Source organism: Lissotriton vulgaris, chromosome 2_1 (genome assembly GCF_964263255.1).
Source record: "Lissotriton vulgaris chromosome 2_1, aLisVul1.2, whole genome shotgun sequence".
In the NCBI taxonomy this organism is placed as follows: Eukaryota; Metazoa; Chordata; class Amphibia; order Caudata; family Salamandridae; genus Lissotriton; species Lissotriton vulgaris.
Genome location: NC_141687.1, coordinates 519,375,612 through 519,403,574, shown reverse-complemented (window position 1 = coordinate 519,403,574; position 27,963 = coordinate 519,375,612). Strand labels below are relative to the sequence as shown.

The 27,963-nt window shown below is 44.8% G+C and overlaps 1 protein-coding gene across 1 annotated transcript in view; it reads left to right on the top strand.

The window, feature by feature from the left end:
• Positions 1–27,963, top strand: part of LOC147730672 (peroxisomal bifunctional enzyme-like) — a 513,256-nt gene that overhangs the window by 297,578 nt on the left and 187,715 nt on the right. The window lies entirely within an intron of this gene.

The following is a 27,963-nucleotide window of genomic DNA, read 5'->3' as shown; positions in this document are numbered from 1 at the left end:
ATAGGTAGAACAGCCCCCCGTCCAACCACAGCTCCAACTGCCAACCAGGCGAAGGAGAACTCCAGAACCTAGAACCTAGGGAGAGATCCAGAGTGCTGGCTCAAGGAAGGAGCAAAGCACTGTACAACATATCTCCCCTCTTTGTAAGGAAAGAAAACACGGAAAAGAAGAAAGAAACACTAATGCACATAATCATTCAAGTACATGGGTGGGCGACGGTAGCGAGAGCTCCTCAAACTAGCATCAACCAAGGAAGAGGAGGAAGAAACAGGAACACAAGATACAGAAGCAGGAGCAAGAGAGACAGGAGCGGAAGAATTAACCACAGAACCATTATAGTAGGAACATGAAGATGTGGAGGCATCACCACCACCCACCTCCCCCCGTCCAGTTGACAAGGGGATGGGCACATAAGGACCACCAGAGGACAGTAAATAACCATTACAACCAACACTCTGAGGAGGAAACAGGTCATCAGAAGAAGAATCTTTACGTTTCTGATAGAGTGCTACTCTGCGGAAGTTCCAACTTTCACCATTGGCCAAAACGATGAAGTGGGGAAAAACCTTCTTGACTCTGTAAGGACCCCTAAACTTGCTGAGACCCTTAGCAAGTCTTCCCGGCTTAACCTTAACTAGGTCACCAACAGAGATGGGAAAAAGGGTATTGTCATGAATTAAGGGGACATCGCCGCCAGAACCCTTTAACCAAGCAGGGGTCAATTTGCTTACAGGAGTGCGAGCACGCATAAGTTCAAAAGGAGACTTTTCACCACTCTTGTGAGGTGTGGAGCGGTAGGCCCAGACCAGTTCCTGGACACGCTCATCAGAAAAACAGCCAGTCTCAATAAACATCTGAATCACACCCTTGACAAGGCGATTCACCCTTTCGCAAAGGCCATTACCCTGTGGGTTGTAAAGACTAGTCTTCTGATGCCTGATGCCACACTCATTAACAAATGAAGTCATTTTCGAGGAGGTGAGTTGAGTCCCATTGTCTGAGATGAGGACAGAAGGATACCCCTCGTTGATAAAAATACCCTTCAAAAACTTAATGGTGGCATCAGTGGTGATCTCTTTTACAAATTGTACACACAGCCATTTTGAAAAACAATCGATTAGAACAATTGCGAAGCGGTGGTCGGTGGGTAGTTCACTCATGGGACCTATGAAGTCTATGCAGACACTATGCCAGGGAGTATCATCAAAAACAATTTTGTGTGCGGGCCGAGAGCCCAAGACCTTGAGGCGCTTCTCCCCTTCTTTGCAGAAGCTACACTTTAGAACACAATCAACTGCATCATTATCAATAGAGGGCCACCAAAAGTTCTGTTTGACACGGCGTTGAGTGAGACTTTGACCCAAATGTCCCTCATGGGCCAAGTCTAGAATCCTCCTTCTTAATAGACTGGGAGGGACAAAACGATCACCTCGCATCAAAACATCTTTACCTTCTAAAGAAAGTTCATCTAAAATTTTCAGGAAGGGTCTGACAGAAGGACTAACCGTACTTTCTCTCCTCGTACCATTAGAGACGAGACTGATGACAGCCTTCAAGGTCAGATCTTCCTCCATTCCCTTGGACCATTCATCACGGGAAAATGAACCACCGCCCACCAACAAAACATCCTCCATAACAGCAACCGCTAGATCATCGGACTTAATCTCAGAACCACCACAAGTGGAAGGAATAGGGAGCCTAGATAGGCAATCCGCTTGGATATTTCTCCACCCGTGGACAAATTCGATCTCACACTGATAATCTTGCAAGCGAGAAGCCAGTCTCGCCAACCTTGGGGAACCCTTACCAGCCCCACCTGGAGCTAAGACGTTTAAAAGGGGCTTGTGGTCTGTACGCAAAACGAACTTGTAACCCCACAAGTAGGTACGAAAGTAACTTGTTCCCCAGACTGCGGCAAGAGCCTCACGCTCTATTACCGAGTAGTTAGACTCAGAGGCGGACAAAGGCCTAGACGCGAATGCTATGGTTTTCTCAACACTGCCATGTCTTTGTAAGAGGACCGCACCAAGGCCAATGGCACTGGCGTCAACCATGAGAATGGAGGACCGAGCAGTATCAAAAGGGGTGAGTACATTTGCAGTTTTGAGTTCCCCTTTGATCAATTTAAAACAGGATTCGTGCTCAGTGGTCCAACAAAATTTGACACCTTTTTTAAGTAAGGATCTGAGGGAAGCAGTCTTGGAAGAGAAATCTCTTACAAATTTCGAGTAAAACTCGATCAAGCCCATAAAGGACCGAAGTTGATCCTTATCCACTGGGGAGGGTGCTAACTCAATGGCTTCAAGTAAGTTTTTCTTGGGTTTGATGCCTTCTTCTGACAAGCAAAATCCTAAGTACTCTATTTCTCTCAACAGAAAGGCACACTTCTCTTTTCTTAATGTCAAACCAGCCTCATCCACTCTAAGTAACACATCTTGTAAGATTTTGTTGTGTTCCTGTAGAGAATTGCCATAAATCAAGATATCATCTTGAAAGTACAGCACCTTATCAAGACCCTTAAAGACTTCCGAGACAAGTCTCGGGAAAACGCTAGCAGCTGAGACTAGCCCAAAGGGTAGCCTGGTGAATTGGAATGTGCCCTCACTGGTGATGAAGGCAGTTAAATGCTTTGAGCTTTCGTCCAGGCAAATTTGTTGGTAGGCGTGTTTAAGGTCCAACTTACTAAAGAACCTTGCTCCTTTAAGGGTTGAAACCAATTCGCCAATGTTTGGTAGGGGAAATACGTCAGCTACAACACACTTATTTAGGGAGCGAAGATCCACACAGAACCTGATCTTGTTGTCTGGTTTCTGCGAGATCACAACAGGCGAAACCCAAGGAGATGCTTCGATGGGTTCAATGATACCCCCTTGGAGCATCTCCTCAAGAGTAGCCTTAACTTCGTCTCGCAAAGCAAAGGGCACCCTCCTTACTTTGTGTTGTACAGGTGAACTGCCCTCCTTGAGAATTATGCGATGAGAGTAGCCAATCAGTTCACCCAACTGATCCCTAAAAACATTTTTAAATCGGGCCAATATATCCTCTATGGATGAGGTCTCGACAATTGAAATAGGATTAACAGATCTAGGATCAACCACTATGTGCAGATCATATTGATGATGACGGCCTAAAATTGCTGGTCCATCTGCTGATATATATATTTTACCACGAGCTGATCTTCCTTTGAAATCAATATCAGCTTCGAAGAAGCCCAGTATGTCAATCTTCTCACCCTGGTAACCAGACGGGAAGATGTCGCATGTCTTCAAAACTCTTTCACCCCACACACTCTTCATTAATGAATTGGGAATTATGGTCCACTTTGAACCAGTGTCAACCATGAGTGTAATGACTTTCCCATCAATTACAAAATCATCCTTAAAAGGATTACCCCTCTGGTTATCACACGCGCACACAGTGTCAGTCAGAACTAAGATTTTGTTGACGTCACGTCTCAAATCATCACATTCATTAACAACCGTAATTCTCGAATTATTCTTATTCTTACACATTTTAGCGAAGTGTCCCGTCTTACCACACCGTAGACACTCTTTGTTGTTTGCAAAACAAAATTTCCCATCCGAAGAATGGGAAAAACTACCACATCTAGAACACATCTTTTGATTATTTTTGCTAAAAGATGATTGTTGTACATTCTTTTTCTGAAGAACATAACCCTTCTTCCTAACAATTGCAATGGCAGTAGCTTCATCTTCACTATTTTCGCTAAAAGTGCTCTTATGAGAGATTTCTGCCACTTTGGACTCCAAACCACTTTTCTGTAGTTCTCTCATACACTTTTCGCTTTCCTCCACAACCTTGGCAAGTTCTATAGCGTCTTTCAAAGTTGGGTTCTTCGCCGCCCACAAACGTTCCTGTACTTTTCTATTGTTGGCTTGAACAACTAGCTGGTCTCTAATTAATTTGTCTGCCATCTGGCCAAAGTTACATTTGATTGATAACTCACGCAGTCTCGCTACAAACTCATCAATACTTTCTTCAGCTAATTATTTGTTTTTATAAAATTTGTATCTCTGAAGGATAAGATTCTCTTCTTTACCAAAACGGGTTTCTAATCTTGTTACAGCCTCTTTAAACTCATCAAAGTCAGCTTGTGACCCTGCAGGTAGAACTTGTGGTAAGTATCTGAACAGGCGCTGTCCCTCTTTACCCAAAGTGGTCATTAACAATGCTTTTTTCCGTTTAGGTGAATAGTCCTCACCATCCAAAGCCTCAATATAATTATGGAACATGACTATCCAGTCTTCCCAGGCTATAGGGGGATTGCCTGGTTCTGACAAAAATTGAGGAGGAAGAGCGACATTGATCGCTTGAGCCATGTTCATATACTACTAGCTGGGTAAAGAGAAACAAGTATACCAAACAGTAATGTAAAAAGAGTTTTTAAATAAATGCTTACTTCAAAAGAGAAAGTCTGTGGTAAAGAAGCGATGCTTAACGCTCAATCAGGAGCGTTTCCATGGAGATAAATAACATCACAGGCAAATACCAACAAAATGGCCAAATATGGCGTGCGTGTAACACTGGATTGCAGCGAGGGTCGATGCACAAAAGAAATGTGCTTCAGAGACACATCAGGTGTCAGAATTGGATACGCTGACGTTTCCGCTTAGTTAAACGTTCTAATGACGCTGCCGACTGTGTTCCGGTGATGCCGCTGCTACTTGTGTTTTCGAGATGTCGACAACGGCGCTGCTTGCGTTACAGTGACGCTGCCGGTGTTGCCGCTTGCTTTCCAGTGATGCTGTCGCTGACGTCAGACGCTGCAGCTAGCGTCGCTTGCGTTCCAAAGATGCCGTTACAGACGCCGTTTGCGTTTCAATGACGCTGCCGCTTACGCCGCTTGTGTTTATATGCGTTAGAGCACAGTGTGAGTTAGCGTTGCTAGGCAACTCACCGTGATTCCTGCGCGGCGGATGAGATGACGTCAAAGACCTTTCGGAAATCTTGGAACAACGAAAACATCAAGAAAACTAATTTTTTCAGGCGGTCATCACTGAAGTGGAAACGATGTCGGTGTCCTCGCTGTCCACACGGGGTTCTTGAGGGACTTCTGGGTTTCTTGGTTCTACCGCACTGTAGTGGTTCCGTTGGCTGCAGCAATACACGGAGAGAAGATGGTTGGACACTCCACAAGTCCAAGTCGCCAAATGTTATAAATGAGAAGTTGACTCAACAAGCTGGTAAGTGAAGCAGAGGTTTATTTGCAGCACAGGTATAGGTAGAACAGCCCCCCGTCCAACCACAGCTCCAACTGCCAACCAGGCGAAGGAGAACTCCAGAACCTAGAACCTAGGGAGAGATCCAGAGTGCTGGCTCAAGGAAGGAGCAAAGCACTGTACAACACTTTTAATCCTGCTGCAGTTGGGGGTTCTTACATTTTAAAATAGCCAAAAGATTGCTGTTTGGTTACCCTATTTCCTCTGTCCTGTCTCTTGGATCTATTTCTTGTACTTGTTCCTGGGTTTTGTCAAGTTCAGTAATATTTCCCTTGCCCCCTAAAAACGGGTGAACACGTATGCCTTTCCAATAGACAAGTAGGACCTCAAAATGTATCCTCAGACATTAGCAGCCAGATTCATGAAAGGTAATTGCGCTCGCAAAGGGGCAGATTCTGAGAATCTGGCCCTTTGCGAGCGCAATATTTGCATTTGGGATTCATCATCCCAAATGCAAAAATCGCTATTTGCGAATTCGCATATTTGCGAGGAATAGCATTTAAGGAATCTCTATTAGAGATTCCTTAAATGCAATTCATTAACCAAATTTAAATTGCGACTTAGCAATATTTGGCTGCTATTTACCACACAGTCTCACTTCGTGGTAAATAGCGGAAAAATGCACTTTAGTGCATTTTTATCTGTTGCATGTTACACACACATGTCCTTTGGACGTGTGTGCGCAACACCTGTGTAAATTTGCTTTTCTGGGGTGCTACAGGGTGTCCTTTGGACACCCCTGGCACCCTTGAAATCGCTATCTTATTTGCGATTAGCAATTTGCTAATCGCAAATAAGAAATGTGTAGGAATCGCTATTTATTTAGCGATTCCTACATGAATCCCGTTTTGCAAGTCCTTAATAGCGATTCCTTAATAATCGCTATTAAGGACTTATTTGGTTGGTTGGGAGGTGACCTGCACAATATTATGTAGCATTTATTTTGATTGTGTGTATTCTTGCATTAGAGGAATATAGAAATAGTGTTTTATACACATTCTGTCATTTCTGCCTGGTTGTGTTAAAATTGTTAATCAATTGCCTTTTACTTTGATGAACAAGCTCTATATTTAGAGTTTTCAGAATTCAGTTTCTCCCAGAAATACATGATTAACACTTACTGGACGAAATATGGTGCTGGTATTAACCAATAGTAACAGATTGTGTTGTGCTTTGGCACTTGCATAATGAGAACACAAAACGTGAACTTGGCACAGTGCAAGAAAACCGTGTATTGTAGCACAAAAAAAGAATTATGTTTTCTTTTGCATACAGAAGAGATTATCCAAGCAATGGACTGTAATATGATACCATGCAACACTATATGTCTTTATTATCCCAAGAAGACCGCATGGGGTAAATAAGGAACTCATGTGTGCCCTATGCCCTAGACAATGATGGAGCTTCATTTATAATTTGTTTGGAAGCTTACACAGCTCTAGAGAGATGTAGATGTGCATGGTGGGTAACAAGCCCCGAGTTGTCTCTAGAAGGAAGGTCTCCTAAAACTAACTGCTCCTGAACAGATAAGAGAGATCACATTCCACAATAGGTGCAGGAACATACTCCTGCAAGCTAGGCACAGCTGTAATTATAGAACATGTCTGCAATAAAAAAATCTTAATTGACTATTTGTGTAAACGGCTGGATGCAATGGTTGCATCTTCTTCTCTTGTCAACGCTGCCAGAAGTAAGGAACAATTTGATTTGATTGGAAAAGAAACAGAGGATATTTGGAGTGCTTACAGAAAGAATTTAAGTAGCCAACGTCCATATAGTAACGTGTTTTCACTTGTGAATCTTGAGCCTTCAGTAAAATACAAGATGGATAATACTAGTGTAACTTGGCACTCATAAAATACGGACTGGAGTAGATGAGATCTGGATCTAGCTGTAGCAGGATTCAAAGGAAAGGCAAAGGAATTCCCTTTAGAGAACCAGAGTCCTGAGGGCAGAAAAATCAAGAAACAAATAGCAAAAGTAATCTGTAGAGAGAAACCTTTATGGATTTGGGAAAATACTATTGCAGTACAGGTGTGGAAGTCATTGAGGAATGGATAAACAATTTGTACATTCCTGTAGCATAGATAACTCTAAAAGGACCCATCTTGTACTCAGCCTGTGGATCACAAGAAGTTTCAGAAACTATTTTTAGAGGGAAGATGGGAGGTGAGTGATATATTAAGGAGCGTAGAGACCGATTTAGAAGTGAGAGACCTTGTCAGTCTCCTATCAGAGTGCTCTTGAAGAAAGCACATCACATGGAAAGGTCTGAGTTAGTTAAGACCAAGACCGAGCTTGCACTGTGACATCCTGCTCAAAAGAGCCAGGCCGGAAGAAAGAGCAACACCCGTCTCCTATGTGGAAGAGCAGACTTATAAAACGTGTCTGTCTGTGAGCCTGTGGAATATCTGTGGACTGCCGAAAGGTTAGCAACATACCAGTTTGGGATCGACAGCTTAACTCTAGACTATACCATGAAGTACATTTTTGGTTGAACCAAAGAGACTGTATAAGTAGGTCAGCTTTTCAGACGGTCCAGTCACCTTCCCATGAGGTGCCTACCTTGCTTATCTCTTGTTTTTGAACATGGTAGGCCACACTGGAGTAATTTCCAAACAAGTGTCAGCTGTTGACACTGGCACACTTGATTTTGGTGAATTATCCAGGAAGTATGGCAGAAGGAAGAGGGAATCAGGCAGCCAGATCTGTGGTATCCATTCTATCTGAAAGGGATGTAGAGGAAACTCAAGGAGTGAACACCACATTTATTGAACAGATAATAGGCCATCCAGAAACAAATCAACAGTTTCTCGAAAGTGCTTCTTTGCTGATTGGCACCTTTTCTTTTCCACCTTATATTAACGGTGGCCGATAAAAGGGTTCAGAATGACAACAGTCATTGATTGCAAATGCAACAACCAGACCACACCACAGCAGATGCATTTATCATTGCAAGATAGATGAAGCCCTGAAGTGTGAAATTAGTAGTTCCCACACTCGACTTGCAATGTGTAGATTGTCAGATACCAGCAGTCACTAAAAACCTTAAGCAGACAACAGTCACCAAACTGCTGGGTTTGCATGCTTTCAGGATGATCCAACAATGTATCTTTAGAGCCCTTGCAACCTAGCAGGCACTCACTGAATGACTATTGGGGAATACAAACTCACCCAAAGTCTTTAGATGTGTTGTAAAGATATTGAAGGCCCAAAAAAACATGACCTTGGATCAAATGAGTGAGCTCTTAATTATTCAATTTGCTCTCTTCATCTGTGCACAGATGCTGTGCGACTTTTCCTTGAAGTATTGTTGTAGGTTAAATACTTAATTATTCTTAATGTTACGTTGGTCAACAGTTCAGAGTGCAGAACATCCTTTACACCAGCGGTGGCCATCATACGCCCAGAAAGGGTTGATCAATGCCAGGGTTTGATGATAGCCCCTGCTTTCACACCTTTTAAACATTGATGTCAGCAGTAATTAGAATTTTGATCAGACAAAGAAATAGATCAAACTCAGAATGATTCAACCTTGCATTCATACAAGGCTTTCTGACGTGACTCTTCACAGTGTTTCTCCTAGCATCTCCGTTTGACTAATCTGCCTCTCTGAGATATGTGAACAAGAAAGTTTATACAGCCTGGTTCCAACTGAATATTCTGACTAGAATCAAACTGGAAGAGATTGCACTGTTAAGCCCTTTGAGAGAGAAACATTAGTCTTGATGTGTGTTGTGATTGAGCTCCTACAAGCCCCAATCTGTCCGACTACTAAAAAGGTACAGAGGTTCCTATAAAGAATTTCTTGACCACCCCTTCTATAAGAAATCCCTAGATCACCCCTTATAGTGTGCATCAGATAGCGAGACCTTCCTCGGGAGAAATGTATTTTGTACATTTGGAGCAACTAACCAAATCAACAATACAGTTTGGAAATTTTGAAGTAATATGTATTTTCTTTAAAGTTAAATATTAAAATGTAATGGGTTAAATTCCAGTAATAGCACCAGGATAAACAGATACATGTGTCAGTTTGTCTGCACTACCGAAGTCAAGACTTTGTCCTTCAATCCATCCTGACCATGTTGCTGGTGGATTGTGTGGGTGAAGGGAGCCACACCATGAATTTCGGGCAAGCAAAACATCTGTGTCATCCTCCGCAATATAACATTTCTATATATTTATAATTTGCAATTACATTTTTGCTATGAGTTTGGAAGTGAAAGATGACCTAATTAAAGCATGTTATTTCCTCCTTGCGGTGAAATTCTCACCCTGCTTCATCATTGAGCGGGCTCATAGGAGTCCGAGCGCAAAGCCGCCACCGGGGGCCCTTCGGCGTCCGCTAATAGAGAAATTCCTCAACTATCAAGATCGCGATGCTATACTCTGGGAGTCCCGGCGGATGGGGGAACTTAAGCTGGCCAATGCGAAGATCATGATCTTTCCCGACTACTCCAGGGAGGTACAGAAACTGAGACGAACATTTGACTCAGTAAAGGCCAAGCTGAGAGCCATGCAAGTGCAATACATGCTCCTGATCCCGGCCAAACTGAAGGTTATCAAGGCACAACACAGTTTTTTCAGAACCCTGAGTAAGATTGAGCCTGGATCGAAGAGCACCCAAGGTTGCAACAGAAAGTGAAAATCAGTGAGCTACAAGATAAGGAAGAGACAACGAGATGGGAACCCAAGCCGCAGAGGATAAAAAGGAAAAGACTACTTAAGCAAGGACATAAAAAATGGACGGGACCCCGGTGGCTGGTGCCCCATATGGACAGCGGCGGGGGACTTCTGGCGGACACTCGACGCAGACGCAAGACAGAACTGGATACTCCAACCAGGGGGATAGCACACACAAGGATCAATAGGACAAAGAATCCCTAGGGGATACCGACAGCGATCACCCGCACATTAAAGAAATCAATCGCATGGAGACCCTAGCAGCGGGGACACTAGTTGCAGAAGGCACACAACAACAGCAATATGATGGTGACCAGGAAAGCTGAGATAGGGGCATGGAAACATGACTGTATAGCCACAGGAGTCCTTCCCCAGGCACTACTGGACTAAGCCATTGCCTGGGAGGAACATTATTTTGAAAACTTTATATCCTTTATCGGCATAGTTTTAATGTTTAGGAGTTAGACGGGCTGGGTGGGACTACTGACTTCTCAAACCGTCCTTACGTCGAGTTGTTATGTTGATGGGTCAGAGAATGGCCGAATGCTGGGGGAGGAAGTGGGGCGGGGGGAGGTGGGTAGGGGAAAAGTTACTCCACAGTTTTGGAAGTTCATATTAGTTATAAGGTACTCCACAGCAGGAATCTTGGACTCGGAAGACTGGGTCAGAGGATAGGGGACCAGCAGAGGTACCAGCCGACACCCGACTGGACAATCATAAGAACCACATACATTGACCACTGACACATACACTGCGTTGATGTTGAACGTCAATGGGCTCGGTAGCATAATAAAGAGGAGATTAGTCAACAGGTATATTAAAAGGCTTAAACCCGATGTTGTTTTCTTGCAGGAAACCCACCTGTGCGGTACGCATTGCGCTTTCATTGGCCGAGAACTATACACCACTCTGGCACACGCGGGATTCTTCCCCGGGGCATATGGGGTGGCCATATTATTTAGGAAAACCTTCCCCTTTCATCCAACAAAAGTCTGGATTGAACCTAATGGGACTTATGTCGCCATTCAAGGAACATGGAGACAATGCAAATTTACACTTGTCAGTGTCTACGCCCCGCCATGATTACAGCCCGGCACGATGGAAGCAGTAGCCAAGATATTACTTGACTCAGGATCCTCTATACATCTCATTGGTGGTGACTTTAATGGCGTTCTAGATCCTAGTCTGGACCGCACACAGATAGCACCAGGTACCTGAGGTCCCACCCCACTGGCGGACTTTGTGAAGTCGTTAAGGCTGACCTACCTCTGGTGCCACCACCATTTATTAGATTGAACTTACTCCTTCTTCTCAGGGGCACACAAGGTATTTCCTAGACTGGACTACTTCTTCGCCCCAGCAGGAGAAATCTAGACGATTGACAAGATAGACTACTTGGCACGGGGCATTTCTGATCACTCACCGTTATGGCTCTCAGTACAGGAAGGGAGGCCAAGACGATGCCTGGGATGGAGACTGAATGCCTGGGAGCTCCATGACATAGCACTAGTGGGAGCCATAAAAGCGGAGACCACACTCTTCTTCCAGGAAAATGAAAACTCTGTATCCTCAGCGGCCACTTTATGAGAGGCCTATAAGTCAGTACTCAGAGGCAGAGTACAAGATGTAATTGCTCGCAAATGCAGGGAAGACACTCAACATATAGAAACTCTGGAGTGCAAACTCCTGGAGTTAGAGAAGAGTATAACCCCAGACACTGACACGGCTGTTTGTTGGGTCTCATGTACCTTTAATTAATGTTGTGTATCTTTGAGTGTAGCACATGCCACTATGATTCATATTCCATCCTGGAATGGTGGCATGTGGAATGGTTGGAGGCAGTTGTAACTTGCTGTCGCTCTGGCCGGTTGCTATACTGGATACATCCTTTCTTGTACTTCAATAAAGAACTGGTGACGATTGGACGAACCCTGGACTGGCACAGACCCATTTATAAGGCTGTACACCTTTTGAACAGCATTTACTTCTCTGTAGTTCACTTGAACTCGAATCTTGGTAAGAACGTCATTGTTTCTATTTGGATTTTTCCATTTACCTCTATTATTTTTCAAGACCTTCTCCTGCCCAAGCTCCCAGCATGATTTATTTACTGCTAGCAAAAAGAATTATTGACTTATCAACCCACGTTGTGTTGCTTAATGTCAGTTTTTCATAACCTGTGACAGCGGAATTATCTTCAGTTTATAAATAAACTATATTGTGCCGAAGCTCAAACTAATTCAACCAAGCTCAATGGAAATTAGCTGTTACTTTTAAAATAAACAACGTATGTGCAGCCAAGCGCATAAAGGAATGTTTTGTTAATTAAAGGAAACTCGAGCAAGCACAACCATATGCCCGGGATGCCCGTCACCCCCTCCCAACACAATCCCCAAGGATGGGAAGACGGACGCAGTTCAGAACTTTTGGAAGGCGGGAGGGAGTCACCCTCCCGGCCGTATTTATTAAAATATGAAACAAAATTAAAACATTAAATAAAAGTTTCATAATCATGTACAATTTTCATTTATTACATTTCGATGAAGACATGTTATTTGGCTAACCTTAACAAATCTCTAATACAAAAGGTATCCTAGCCGAGTCTAACATCCTGCAAATGCATACTTTCTAAATTAAAATTGTACATCCTAGCATTAAGGGCCAACGGCAAGGTCTTAACCGGTGTCAGATCCCTACTACCAAAAACTCTCGCCCTCACGGTGTGAGTGACGGACGCGCAGAGGACTGTACCCTCATGGCCAACTGTAATTTCCCTTGTCTTGTTGGGGGTCTTTCCGCTCGACGCCATCTTAAAGGTCGTCCGAGCACCCGTGTGAGGTATCCGTAGGAAGGACATCGTGGACTCCACCCCCCCCCCCCCCCCCGCCCCCCCCACCCCCACACTCTCTTCACATCTGCCGTCGCGGATATCCGGGCCCCGGGAAATTCATAGGAGGGGCATATAGCCGCCTCCTCCCCTGGGAGGGGCCTATGGCCGTCTCCCCTTAGGCGACCCATACTTAGTGGGTGCCGCCTCCCAGTGGGAGGGGCCAATGGCCACCTCCCCCCGGGCGCTCCCATCCATAGTGGGTGGCGCCCCCCTCTAGGGACCTTGAAATTACTGCTCACCGATCATGACCTTACCGCCACAGGCGGGATAGTTGACCGGCTATCCGGCCCCCCCAAACCCTCCTAAAGGTCATGCTTCCTCAAACCCCTTAGCCAAGCTATGAAGTCTCCTATGAGTAAAACATTCCCCTCCCGGGACAGGTGAACCCCATCATTCAGGTACATGTGATCCCCCCGAATACACCCATGCGGAATGCTATGCAACTGCGCCGAGCGAAACAATCTACCAATTTTGTTATTAACCTTCTTCACTGAATGGTTCAGTGCTGACACCGAAAGGCCCCCCCGCCACACCTTTCTGGGAACCATATGGGACCAGGCAATCGTGCACCCCGGGATTCTTTTTGCCAACCAGCTAACGGCTGACAATATTTGCTCGAGCAATACTCGTCTACCCAGAGTCACCAAGTCGTTGCCCCCCAGGTGTACTATGACTACCGACGGCGGTGACCTCTGCCGCCCTAAGAGACCCTCCATAAATGATTCAAATTGGGCAACACAGAGCCCGCCCCTTCCGTGGAAGGCCACTCTGTACCTGTATTCCCCAGCTGCGCGAGTCGCGTCACCTGCTTTGAATACGTCCCCGGCCCGCCTCACGTATGAGTGGCCCACGACCCAAACCACTCTCTCCTCAGACGGTGTTCCACGACCGCTGGTCCCCTGGTACTGGGTCGACTGTAAATTCCGCCCCGCATGACATGCTCGCGAAACTGTAAATCAAACAGAAGACAAGAAGCGTGAGTGCATGTAACTTGACTTCACAACATGTGCAATCGCACATACCTTTTAAAACAATTCGAGGACCATCGTCCTAACTGTTTCACTTCTCCTGAACTCTGACCCCTGGCTGTAGCCTCAGTAGCAGCCCGTATCCTAAAGGAGTGGGTCCCGAAATCGCACGGGTCCATGCCCGCCGCAGCGATTGTCAGTGCTAGCACCCTCTGGAACTGAAACCTCGTCAGTGGGGTGGCATCGATGTGCCTCAGCAGACTCCCCCCCCATGTATCCGCCCTCAGTGCCAAGTATTCCTCTATACACCTTATCGGGCACGTGGGGGACCCTCGCATGCGCTGGACAACAACACTGTTTCCCATCGCTCCCTGGTCAGTTTTGGACTTAGCTATCGTGACTATCATCGAATCACCCCTAATTAGGATGTGATCCCTGCACAAGCCACCTTCCACATCTTTCTTATTTCTTGCGACCAGTTCGCTCACCCGCATAGCCCCATGGAACGCTAATGCGAAAGCTGCTCGGAACAGCACCGCCTCGAATTGGGAGGAGCATGTCGTGCCTAGTTTTGCCATGAGCAGGGATAACCTTTCTAAGCCAATCGGGCGCCTCACGTCTTGCTTGCGACCCTCGAGGCGCTGCCAGCCGCGAAGGGCTTTTTTCGCCAAAAAGGAACCCGTTGGGTCTTCGATGCCATGCACCTGCGCCATGAATGAGATGGCCGCCCTGTGTCTATTGGCCGTAGCCGCTGATCGGCCCCCTCTGTGCAGTGCTACCAGGAACCCAAGGAAGGAATCCTCCCGACCCCAGGTCTGACTCCCCGTCGGACCCAAAAATGCACAATAGGAACGAAACGCTCCTTCGTATGCTTTCCTCGTCCTGGGGGCTAAGCTTGCTGCCACGAGGTCTTGTAATCCGGGGCACCGATTAGCCAGAGCGCTTCGGGGAATGGTGCAGCCACTAGGTCCGCTGTAGGTAGATAAACCCTGAACGCCTGCATATGTGAACGAGAGAGTGCATCAGCCGCATGATTCAGTACACCCGGCACATGTTTCGCCCTGAACTGTACATTCAGTCTCATGCAAAGCAGCACAATTTCCTTCAACAATCTCAAGATCCATTTGCAGCGTGCTGCCTGTTGGTTGATGCATTCGACAACAGTCATATTATCAGACCAAAATACCACCGAGCGGTCTCGGAATTCGTTCGGCCATGCCATTAACGCAACAAGAATAGGGAATAGCTCGAGGAACCCTATGTTACCTGTGAGACCGCTGGTGTGCCACCACGTCGGCCACGTTTGCGCCGACCATCGATTACCAAAGATGGCGCCAAATCCCACGCTTCCCGCTGAGTCGGTCCACAAACCCAGCTCGTCCGAGGACGCTGGCGGCTTGTTCCACACCACTCGACCGTTGAAGTCCGCCAAGAATGCCAACCAAATGCGCATGTCCTGGCGAACCTCTGCAGACAGTCTTGTGCGGTGGTGTCCTTCTTTGAGACCAACCATAGCCTGTGCAATAGAGCGTGAGAAGGGGCGGGCCATTGGTATCACTCTCAAGGCAAAGTTAAGCTGACCCACTGTTTGCTGTAACTGGTGCAGGGTCACTTTCGCCTTACTAAGGCACAGTTCCAGGGAAGCCCTAAATTTAGAAACTTTTCCCACTGGCAAACGGAAACACCCCTCCACAGAATCGAGCTCAATTCCCAGAAACTCGAGTGAAGTAGATGGTCCAACCGTCTTACCTGGTGCCAATGGCACTCCAAACTCCCTCATAAGGATGCAAAAATCGTGTAGCGCCTGCGCACATTTCGTGTCGCCGGCCGCTCCCAAGAACAGAAAGTCATCTAGGTAATGCATAACATGCTTATGCCCCGTGGCCTCGGTGAATGCCCACTCTAAGAAACAGCTGAATTTTTCAAAATAGGCACAGGAAATAGAGCAACCCATCGGCATGCATTTATCCATGTAATAACTTCCTTGGAATGCAAAACCTAACAAACGCTGATCCTGTGGGTATACCGGGAGCAACCGGAACGCCGATTCGATATCGGATTTCGCCATCAGCGCTCCGGGGCCCAGGCGATTTAACATGGTGACGGCATCATCGAACGATGCGTACCGCACCGAACAGACTTCTTGGTCAATCGCATCATTTACTGAGAAGCCCCTTGGAGCAGACAAATTATGGATCAGCCTAAACTCCCCTGGGTCCCTCTTGGGGACCACCCCTAACGGGGAACAGACAAAATCTGCCACTGGCGGGAGCCGAAATGGCCCAGCCACTCGGCCCAGTCTCACTTCTTTATCGATTTTTCTTTCCACAACATCTGGATTCCGTTGTGCGGAAAGCTGGTTTCTGCAAAAAGGTTCCCCATGAAAATCCCCTGCCGGGATGTGGAAGCCATATAAGAATCCCTTCCGTAACACCCCAGCAGAGACATAATCCGGGTATTTGTTCAACCAAGGAGTCATAGCCATGAGATCAACGGGAGTAGGCAATTGTACCCAACAATCCACTTTAGTCCTGATTGGGCCCCCCTTTACCTCCCGACCCGCTATTTTTTGATCTGCATGAACTCTCCGTGTGAGAGGGACTCCCACAACCCGCACACACGTGCTTGAACTTACAGGTACCTTGCGGTCTGTTGCAACTGCCTCTGTTGAAGCCCCAACAGACCCCCCGCCTACCACCATTCCCGCCGGATTTCGGCTGGTGATCGTCGCCGGGGCCCGCTCAAAAGGGCACCACAGACTTCTGGCGGGAAACCCCCGACCAATTCCCTCCTGCCGAGGAAGTTTTTGCTGCCCCAGGCAGGAGCTGTTTATGCCAAGAAATGGAGTCGAGGCAATCCCATGTCAGAGAGGCATCATACTCTTTTGCTTTACGGAACTTCATGTCGTAACCTTTCCATTCACCCCCTCATACGTTTCATAAAAATCCATTATACGTGCCTGATAACAAGACCGCTCGGGCAATACCTCGGGCTTACGTTCCCCAATAATCGCAGTAAACATTGCAAAGGCCTTAGCCCAATTAGTTATCATCTCTTCCACCCTGAACTCTGACATCTTGGCGCGCCAAACGCGCGGGTGCCACAAGTCTTTCTGTGTTTTAGCATACTCCATCTCGCGATGGTCAGTTAACAACGAAAACATATTGACATATTTGTCTGCCCAGATCAACTCTTTTGTAGCCAATGGTATATGTTGAACCACCCTCTCCCTCCTTGAGGGCAATGAGCCCTCCCCTGCCACTGGCAAGGCAAGCTTACCTGGTGCGGTCGATGTTCCCGCCGTTTTCTCGAGACCTGCTGCCGGTCCTTCCGGCGTCGCCTGTGGGGAGACAAGAGGGAGATTCGCCTTTGCGGCATCTCGTGACTTCCGCAACTGCTCGATTAGTAATTTGGCCTCTTCGGCCATGTCTCCTGGTGCCGCAGCACCTCCTGCCTTCTTACTGAGCCATGCGGCCAACTGTGTGGCCAATTCAGGAGGCATATCCTCCTCATGAGCGGGCGTAATCACAACCGGAATCGGTTGACCCGCGTCTGGGGTTGGTACTGGGTCATCGACTGGTACGGCAGGGCTGACCGGGGGCACCTCCGGGGCCGGATCCTCCCCTGCTGCCGCCCTCCTCTTCACCCGTTTCCCTCTACCCTCGGGGACGACACCTGTCAATATCGGACCTATTCCCTTCTTCGGGTTACCAGGCTTGTTCATTGCGGCCAGTTGTTTCTTGATGCCCGCCATATCTCGACCAAGCGCTGGGACCTGCCCGATGCTCCGTTCTATTCTCGCCATCCTGTTCACCAACATGCGAAGAACCTGGTCTGTCACGGAACCCTTTCCTGCCTTCTTGCCAGACATGGTTTCGAGTATCTCCTCCGAGTCGATCGACACGGTCCTGGATCCTTCGCTGTACAGTCACTGAAAGAGAAACACAAGAATTACAAGTTCTCAAAAATGGCTCCTTGTTCCGTCGAGGGCTCACGAGCAACGAGTGGGTGCAGCCTTCCAAGCACAGGAACAAGAGGACGCTTCTTCGGATTCCCGCTCTCTTTATTCTTCTTCGGGGGGGCGTGTACCCGCCCCAGGTACGCCTCCTGGGCGTGGTCATCGGTGTGAGTGTCTAGGACAACCTCTCTTGGGCGGGAAAGAGGCGCGCCCCGGCTATGCCGCTTCGGGCATACCAGCCGAGACACGCCCCCCGCCCAAAATGGTTTCCCGGGAGGATCAGGGCACCCGATCATACGTTCGGGGGGACCGAGTGGTCGCCCCTTTCCAAGCGCAAAGGAAAGTTTGCTGTCAGTTTTAATTTAAACAACTTGTGTGCAGCCAAGCGCGGAGACAAATGTCGTGTTAAAAGTGGAGCCCGGATGACCTTGAGCATATAACTTTAAACTTGCAAATATTTCTATATGTGAATAACGAGTGCTTACTTCTTTTCAACGCCTGATTTCAGCGTGAAGGGGGTCGCGTGAAAGGACTCGTGCTGCTCATTGAAAGTAAACAGCGCATGCATTCTCTTCCTCGGTCAAGCGTGAAGGCAATTGCGCTTGTGTTCAAACGTACCCAGAGCGTGGATCAAATGTCTACATCGAAGTGTCCTTACGTCATATCATTGTTTATATAAGCAACAGTAATTGGCTATTTAACGCCAAAGTGTTTTTACTACGTGAGCGTCAAAGCTTTTACTGTTTCCCTAACAACAGTGACTGCTACGTGTTTCAAACCTTGTTTTCACCTAATACTTTCATTTCCGCAGCATTTACTCTATTTTCATGCTGATCGTCGACTTCTAGCTGTGGAAATGTTTTAATACAACTTGCTTTTAATCCGCATTTTGGGAGTGTTCCTTCTCAACATTTTCATTGTTTGATTAACTGTATAAAGCACATTAGTTGGGAAAGGTTCTACGTGCTCTTCGGTGATGCACACACCTTACTTCTGAGTGGATTTTTCTTTAATTGAAGAGATTTAAAATAGTTTCACACCAATCTTAGAATGTGAAGCTTACATTTATTGCATAATTACATATCATAACCACATTGTATATTATTATGCATATATTGCCATTTAATTTGTGTTAACTATATATTTCCATTTCAACAGGAACTGTATTTTTGTTTTTCTTTCTCCTCAAGATATATATCATTTTAATTAATTTGATATTATTTAGAATTATTTCTTACAATGCAACAATCTATTTTGCCACCTCCTCCTTTTCTCTCCACTCCTGGAAGCTCTTCTCTAGAATGGAATTGTGGCTTGAGGGTTTTGAAGCCTTATTTAGAAGCCATTGAAGCAGATGTTTTCACTCAAAAGAAAAAATGTGCATTGTTACGTCACTCTTTAGGTACAGAAGGAAGGAAAGTTTTAAAACCTCTTCCTCCTTCTGTCATCATGGGTGAGGGCGATGCCATTGATGAATATGCATCAGCCTTAAAGGTATTAGATCTTAGATTTAAAAAGAAGCGTAACATTATTATGGAGAGACATACATTTTTTATGAGGAAACAGTTACCTGGTGAATCTATTGAAACGTTTGTAAGTGATTTAAGAGTTTTAGCTGCTACATGCGATTATAAAACTTTTCATTATGAAATGTTAAGAGATCAAATTGTTGGAAAAATAAATGGCAAAAAGATACAAGAAAAGTTGCTAATTACACAGGATCTTACTTTAGATAAAACTTTGGAAATAGTGAAAAATATAGCATCAACTGCCATGTATATGGATCAAATGGCTTTAGACACTAAGGCACCTACCCTAGCTATAGACAAGACTGTAGTCAAGAAAGATGTTAGGTATGACAAACAACGTCAAACTTTTGAATGTTATAGGTGTGGTAGCAGAAATCATTTGGGAAATGCTCCTTTTTGTCCTACCATGGACAAATTCTGTGCTAAATGCAAAAAGAAAGACCACTTTTCTAAGGTTTGTAAATCAAAATAACATATGCTAGTTCCAATCCAAATGTCAAATCTTCCTTTAAGAAAATTCTGGCTATTGAGGCCAAACCTGAGCCTGATCCCAGTTCGGACAGTGAGGATGGTAATGAAATTATGATGTTGTCTGATGCTCATGAAATGTGTGTTACTGAGTCTCAAAACATGTTATCCACTCCCACTTTTGAGGAAGGTGTTTCGCAGATTTCGAAACTACAATTTTCAAACATTAAGCGTCCTTATTGTCAAGTGGTAATACATGGTAATCAAATGGCTATGATGGCTGATTCAGGTTCCTTTTTCACATTAATTGGTCCTGAAGACTGGCACAAATTAAAATCATCTGGTATTTCCTTAAGGAAGTCATTCATCAAACCTGTAGCATATGGTGGTAAACCTGTTGAAGTTTTAGGTGAATTTGAGTGTACCTTAACTTTCAAAGAGCGTTCGACTCCAGCTACTGTGTATGTTGCTGATGATAAATCTTCACTTCTGGGTTGGTTGGAACAGAAAAATGTGGGTATAATTTTAGATCCCAACAGTGAGGAACAAGTTCTACTCAGAGATCATTTTGTACCTGTTTGCACCATAAACTCTCATGATTGGATATCTGCTTTTCCAACTGTGTTTTGTGAAACTCTGGGTAAGATGAAAGGTATTCCCATCAAATCACCCTTAAGCATGATGCCCAACCTGTGGTGCACAAATCTAGAAGAATTCCTCTAGCCATGAGAAGAGAATTATCCCTGGAACTAGATTCCCTATGTAAACAAAAGATAATTGAGCCCATTGAAAGCTCAGAATGACTTTCTCCAGTCGTTCTAGCTAGAAAACCCAATGGAGCACTCGGAATGTGCATCGATTTGAGAGATCTTAACCACAGAATATGGGTAGATAGACATCCCCTTCTGAATATCACGGAAATGCTCGGTTCTCTTCAAGGTGCAAAGGTCTTCACTACCTTATATATGTCATCGGCATATCAACAAATTACTCTAAAAAAAGTGTTGTCATTTTTACCTCATTTGTTACACCTTCTGGTGCTTATCGCTTTAGAAGAATGCCCTTTGGGCTAGCAACGGCATCAGCTATATTCCAGAGAGTAATGGTGTCCATGTTTGCCAATGTACCTAATGTTAAGTGTTTACAAGACGATATGCTAATTTATGGAAAAGACACAGAATCTCATGATAAAACTCTGGCTACTGTGCTATCCATTTTAGCAGATCGTGGTGCAACTTTAAAAGCTGAAGTGCAAATTTGCAGTACAGGAAGTAAATTATGTGGGTTACAAATTATCAGCAAAGGGAGTAGAACCCAAAGAAGATTTGGTCTCTGCTATAAAGTGTTTTCCCACTCCTCAAAACAAAGATCAACTTCGATAATTTTTTGGTATGTTAGAGTTTTATACCTAACTGTAGCAGTAACAGACATGGTTTGAAATTACTCACGAAGAAAAATCAACTCTTTGAGCGGTCTAATGATCTTGAGAATGAATTTCAGTCTATAAAGTTGGAGTTGAGTAATGCAATTCCTTTACAGCATTTAACACACATGATCATTCCATTGTAGTCACAGACGCCAGCCAATACGGTCTAGGTGTGTATTACTCCAAAAAAGAGATGGAAAAGAAGTAGTTGCAGCCTTCCCCTCATGCACTTTGAGGGGTGCTGAGGCAACTTATTCAGTCGTGGAGCGAGAAGCCTTAGCGTGTTGGTGGGGTGTTAAGCACTTCAGACAATATCTATGGGGTTCTAAATTTACGATTTGAATGGACCACAACCCTCTTGTTAATTTGTTTTCGACCAACGGTGCTGGGAATGGTACTCCACGTATTGCTAAGCGGCATTACAGGTTAATGGAATTTCATTTTCAGTTAGAGTATATTCCCGGCGCAAAGAACATTTTTGCTGCTTGTCTGTCTAGACTTCCTTTAGCCACAGAACAATCTAGCCAGAACGAAGAGGAGGAATTTTGTATTGTAGCTTCCTTAGTGGATTCAGATTTTACGTGTATCTCAGAGGAAGAGTGGAAATCAGCAGTCCACCAAGATGTGGTGTTACAAGAAATCATTGCTATGCTGAATAAACGTTGGTCATCCAAACGAGAGGAGACAGATGCTTTTAAACATGTTTTTTATGGATTAAATTTTGAGTGTCGTATGCTCAGGAGACTAGATTTATTAGTTGTTCCGGTATCTCTTCAGAGTAAAGTCTTGGGATTGCTCACGAAGGACACATTGGTATGAGAGCAATGAAAAGGAGACTTAGGGAAATATTTTGGTGGCCAGGCATGGATCGTTCTGTAGAGCATTTTGTAAGAGATTGTATTTCATGTGCCACTAGTGATAAAACCCAAGTGACTTTTCCCAGTCTGGTGGAAGCCATTCCTGTTCCTGACAAACCGTGGGTCAAACTAGCTTTAGATATCATAGGTCCCATGTTTATTTTGGATGAAAAATAGATTACGGGTGAAAGTGGCCAGAGGTAAAATTTGTAAGGGCTGCAACTACTGATAAAGTGGTGTTTTTGCTTCAATCGTTGTTTTAGAAGGGAAGGTGCTCCTATTGAACTGGTAATGGATAATGGAGTACAATTTGTGTCGAAAGAATTTCAAGAATTTTTGTCTCATTTCGGCGTTAAACACATCACTACTTCTTTATATCACCCTCGCAGTAATGGCCTTGTAGAACGCTGTAATAGAATTATAAAGGATAACATTCAGTTGTCTATGGTAAATGGTTTGAACTGGAAGAAAGAACTTTCCAATTTCCTCTGGGCTTTGTGTGCCACTCCCAATGCAGCCACTAAAGTTTCTCCTTTTACTTTATTAAAAGGGAGGTCAGCCTCTTCCAAGTTAGTCAGACCTTGGATGCGTGATTTGAGTGTTCCCAAAATTAATTCTGATTTGGTAAAGGCTAATTGTCTCATAGCTCAGGCTAAGTACATTACAAAGGAACCAATTAAAGGAAGGAAACAAGTTAGTTTCAGAGAAGGAGATTGGGTTAAAGTGAAGCTTTCTGGTTACATTGCCAAGGGTCATTCCAAGTTTTCGTGTCCCCAACAAATTGTTTCTGTAAGGGGCAGGTCTGTGATGTTAAAGGATGGAAAGTGGTGGCACATGGAAAGATTGTCTAAACAAAGTTTGCATGGTAACTCTGGCATGCAAAATCAAAGTGTGTCTGGTTCTTCACATTTTGAATCTGGTAATCAAGAATTGCATATTAACTCAGATTTGGAACCTAAAAAGGTGCCAGTTTCAGCACATCATGGACCTGCTATCACACACGATAAACCTGGTATCAGAGTTTCTGCAAGAGTACGAAAACCTCCCATCAAGTACAAAGATTATGTATAGTTTTTATAATTTTTCTTCATACTTTAATTGTAATATTATATGTTATTTATTATTTTGTTTCAAATGTTACGGGGGAAGATGTGTTGGGTTTCATGTACCTTTAATTAATGTTGTGTATCTTTGAGTGTAGCACATGCCACCATGATTCATATTCCATCCTGAAATGGTGGCATGTGGAATGGTTGGAGGCAGTTGTAACTTGCTGTCGCTCTGGCCGGTCGCTATACTGGATACATCCTTTCTTGTACTTCAATAAAGAACTTAAATTCACTTGGATTATTCTTCATCCTTTCACTATACTATGACAACTGGTGGTCACGCGTGGGAAGCTCCATGCCCTGGCGGAGCGGGAGCTGCAGACCCAAATACCGGCCATACATCATAGGCTATATGAAGCCGAATAGGGCGGGATGACTTTTGGCTTGGCTGAGTCAAAAAGACAGGGAGGCGAGCTGGGTGACCCACATCCAAGATGAGCACGCCCTATAGCAGAAGCCTTCACACACTTTTACGCAGACCTCTACAGGGCTAGACCACTATTGGAGGAGACAAAAATAACAAACTACCTTGACGGCATAGATATGCCCACTTTGGGGCAGGATGACAGTGATACCCTAGAGGCAGAACTCACCCTAATCGAAGTACAGGAAATCAAAGCCAAGCAAAAATCCAAGCAAACACCAAGGAAAATGGGCTGCCAGTTGACTTTTTAGGCAGAACCTGAGCTTATTAGCCCCTCACCTTTTAAACATGTTCTTGGCAGCACAGGAGGAAGGGATGCTACCACCAGATCTCTACCTGGCAACAGTGGTAGTTATACTGAAACCCGGTAAACCCTTAGACAAATGCGGCTCCTACCGCCCTATTTCGTTACTAAATGTCGAAACTAACCTCTTAGCATCCATCCTAGCGACGAGGCTTCTACCAGTAATTACCTCACTGGTTCATCGGGACCAGTCAGGCTTTATGCCCGGACTGGCCACGCGTCTCAACCTACATAGACTAGCCAATTGGCTAGACACTGTGAAAGAGAGGCCTAGCCCACAGATTCTTTTATCCTTAGACACAGAAAAAGCTTTTGACACAGTCCATTGGCTGTTCATGAGACAGGTCCTGGTAAAGTTGGGATTTAGACCGGAATTCAGGACATGGGTGGAACTCTTGTACACCAATCCCAGAGCACAAGTTAGAGTCAATGGGATTAAATCAGCGACCTTCACAATTCAACGGGGGACTAGACAGGGCTAACCAAGGTCGCCCCTATTATTTGCATTGGTCCTGGAGCCATTGGCATGGCAGATCAGAACCCATCCAGGCTTAAGGGCCTTCCAAGATGACGAAGACCAGCTAAGAGATGAGCGAATCTCCTTATATGCTGACGACATCTTGCTTTGTCACCAGCCCAGATACGACACTCCCGTTGACATTCCAACTAGTAAAGGACTATGGTAAACATGCAGGGTATAACATTAATTGGTGAAAATCAAATCTCTATCCGGTAGGAAGCCCCGTAGACTCACATGTAATTCCGGAGTACCTCCGGGTACCAGAAGAAAGCTTTAAGTATCTGGGTCTATACATCTCTAATGTGATGGACTGCCTTACTCATAACATCAGGCATGTCCTGGCTGAATTTGTTGAGGATGTGGTCAGGTAGAGGCGTCCTCCTCTGACGCTGTTAGGGAAGGCAGCCATGTATGTACAAGATGATACCAATCCCCAAAGCATTATATATACTCCAAGACACATATTGTAAGATCCCAAAAACGATCTTCATGGCAATAAACGACGAATTGAATACTTTTTTTATGAGAGGGGGGGGGGCCAGAGTTGCACTACAAGTGCTACAGCGCAGTCAATATAACGAAGGCATAGCTCTGCCCGATATTCAAGCCTATTATCGGGCAGCACATTTAATAGTTATTAACTAATGGGGTCATGCTCCGGGAGACTACCCAACATATGCCTTGGAAAGGCTTAAATTCCAAAAACATTCCCATCTACATTACCTATATGGCGGAGCGGGGTGAGAGGCTTGCTCTCAGCGACACCAAGGACAATTGAAGCCTGGAAAGGGGCGGAAAAGCAAATGCAGTGATACAAACGACTGACTAGGTCTACACCGATATGGGAAGGTAACCAGCTTCCGAAGCTTTCAAAACTATGGGGCTTTAGAAACTGGTACACAGTGGGGATCACAACATTAGGAGATATAATCATGAAACGTAACTTCATTACTTTCACAGACTTCCAAGCACAGTATAGTCTGTCAATCACACAGCGATACAAGTACCTGCAACTCCGGTGCGCTTAAGGAACACAAAAGCCTGATATTACAGATATCCCTGAATATGCACCACTGGAAGGGCGATTATTGCAGGAAGAGATACCCTGGAAGGCCGTTTCTTGGACATACCAAACGTTGATAAATAATGTATCTGATAGATTGCTAAAAGACAGAAGTCGCTGGGAAGAAACTAAAGGCCCTCTAGAAGATATCGACTGGGAAGCTGCACTTATGCACCCGAGGGAGGTAGCGATTAAGCTCTGGCTGAGACTGATACAGTTTAAGGTCCTGCATAGGGTCTACAATGATAGAGTGAGAATCCACACGATGGGCAGAAACATCTTACTGTCTATGCTGTATAACAGACTGCGGTTTCTTCACACATACTTTTTGGGGAGGCTCACTAATACACAGATACGGGGTACATATAATACCGGAACTAAATAGCATACTAGAAACCCAGATTTTAATGGACTCTAAATATAACCTCTTGGGCTTCTCCACTGACATTGTCGTCCCCAGATATAAACTCCTATTGAGTAACTTAGGCCTCATAGTGGCAAAGTTTGACATTGCTAAGTACTGGGGACAGGCGGACTTACCCGCCATGGCAAAATGGCGGGCTAGTTTGGACCTTTACATGGGGGCTGAAAAAACGATATACACAGCCAGAGGGTGCCCCAAGAAATTCCGGAAGGTTTGGCAGCCCTGGCTGCGGTATTATGTCCTTGACATGATGGAGGATGGGACACATATGACACAACATTCCACGCTAGACCCAAAATAGCTAGGCAGCATAACATAGGCCCTAAGAATGTATAAAGTGCCTGGACCACTCCTGATGCGAGATGGGAGCGAGAAGGAGAGATGTGGGAGAAGCTACTACGTGAATGTACCCTTGGTTGTATTCGTGGCAATACTTAATGTACATGATGTTGAACCTGTCCTGTACCAAATGTTCCTGCTGATGTTTTGGCTGTTTGTTAAATACCAAAAAATAAAAATAAAAATAAAAATATTTGTAACGTTTGCTCTCCTCAGTAGTTTTACAATAACAGGCATGAGAAATGTTCAGATGGTTATCTCAGGTGGTCACAGCTTGCTAATTCCCGCACTTTGTGTAATCTCTAGCAACAAAAGAGAACTTCCACTAGGACAAGTTTACTTCACTGACAACATCTGGAGCCCTATAAACTTGGGGACAGCAAGAATTAGCACCAGAATCCCTGGAGGAGATTTTTGTTAAAGGGTTTGAAGAGCTAGAAACTGTGCCAAACATTCTGGAATTTGTCAATATAGAAGGTCTCCTATTTTATATCTTCGATTTGAATTAGCTCTTTGCTGGAAATGAGTCAAATAGGTAATTTTAAAAGGTCACACCAGCTATCCCCAGCTGCATTCTTCCTCGTTGTGCACCAATGAGATCCTGTTCTGTTGATCTGCTGTCATAAGAAGTCTACCCTTAAGTCCCTTTCATTGCAGAACCTTCAAAATGGTGGAACATTTGTTTACTTGTGCTGAGCTCACAAAGTCTCTAAAGACAAACTTAAGCTAGTTCAATTACTCCCACTAGACATAAATAGGAACCTCCACTTCCAAGTCCTGATCTGCTCTAGCCCCATATGGCTGTTGGCTGGGTAGTCTCTTCGCTCAAATGAAGTTTGCACTCACAGGGGCTAGTTAAAGCTGTGATCTAGATGGCCTCGCTGTAAAAATGTCCTCCCTTTCTGAGCTATTGTGTGATGTTTCTTTGAAATAAAAATCATTGGCTTACCCAGGCCAGAAGTCAGAAGTGGGTGTGCACTACAGACCACCAGCTAGGAATATGAATTCCCTTTTATTCAGTACTTCTTTGAATTTAGGTAGAATATTGTTTATATTTAAGAAACAATGCCTTAAGCATTACTGGTAATAAAGTTACAGCCAACCAATGCTCTTTTCATACTGGGACACATTGTGGTGCTTTTCAGCATTAAGAGGGCTGATTGATGGATTGGGGCTATATGTGACTCTAAAAAGGTGAGAGCCCTAGAATACTTCATGTAAACCTGGACTGTTCTCGTATGAAAATTCATACTGAAAAATCCACATGAGACAAGGTTCAAAGTACAATAGAAGGTTTATTAAAACTAAAGAATATTTACAGAAGGCAAAAGATAATCTTTAGTCTATCAGTTTTAAATACACAAAGTGCAAATAAATGTTAATCATGAATTCAGTGGACGCCGATCCCTATCTAATCAATAGCCAGAAGCTGTTTGAGGTCTACCTCTAAACAAATAATGAATCAAAGAGTATTCTGTCATATGGATTGCTCAATTCAGAGGAAGAGAAGAACAGAGGAAAATCCCAAGTATAGATACATGAGGACACATTCATTTTTGTTAGGCACGGGGAGATTAAGTGATTTGCCCAGAATCACAGGATGTTCAGCACCATTGCCGAGATTCGAATCTGGTTCCCCGATTCCAGGTCGACTTCCCTTGTCGTTAGGCCAACTCCTCTCCCCAGTTGTACTTTCTTTCCTAAAGGAACATTATGCACACATAAAGATGAACTTAAATGGATACAGTGCAAGCAGGA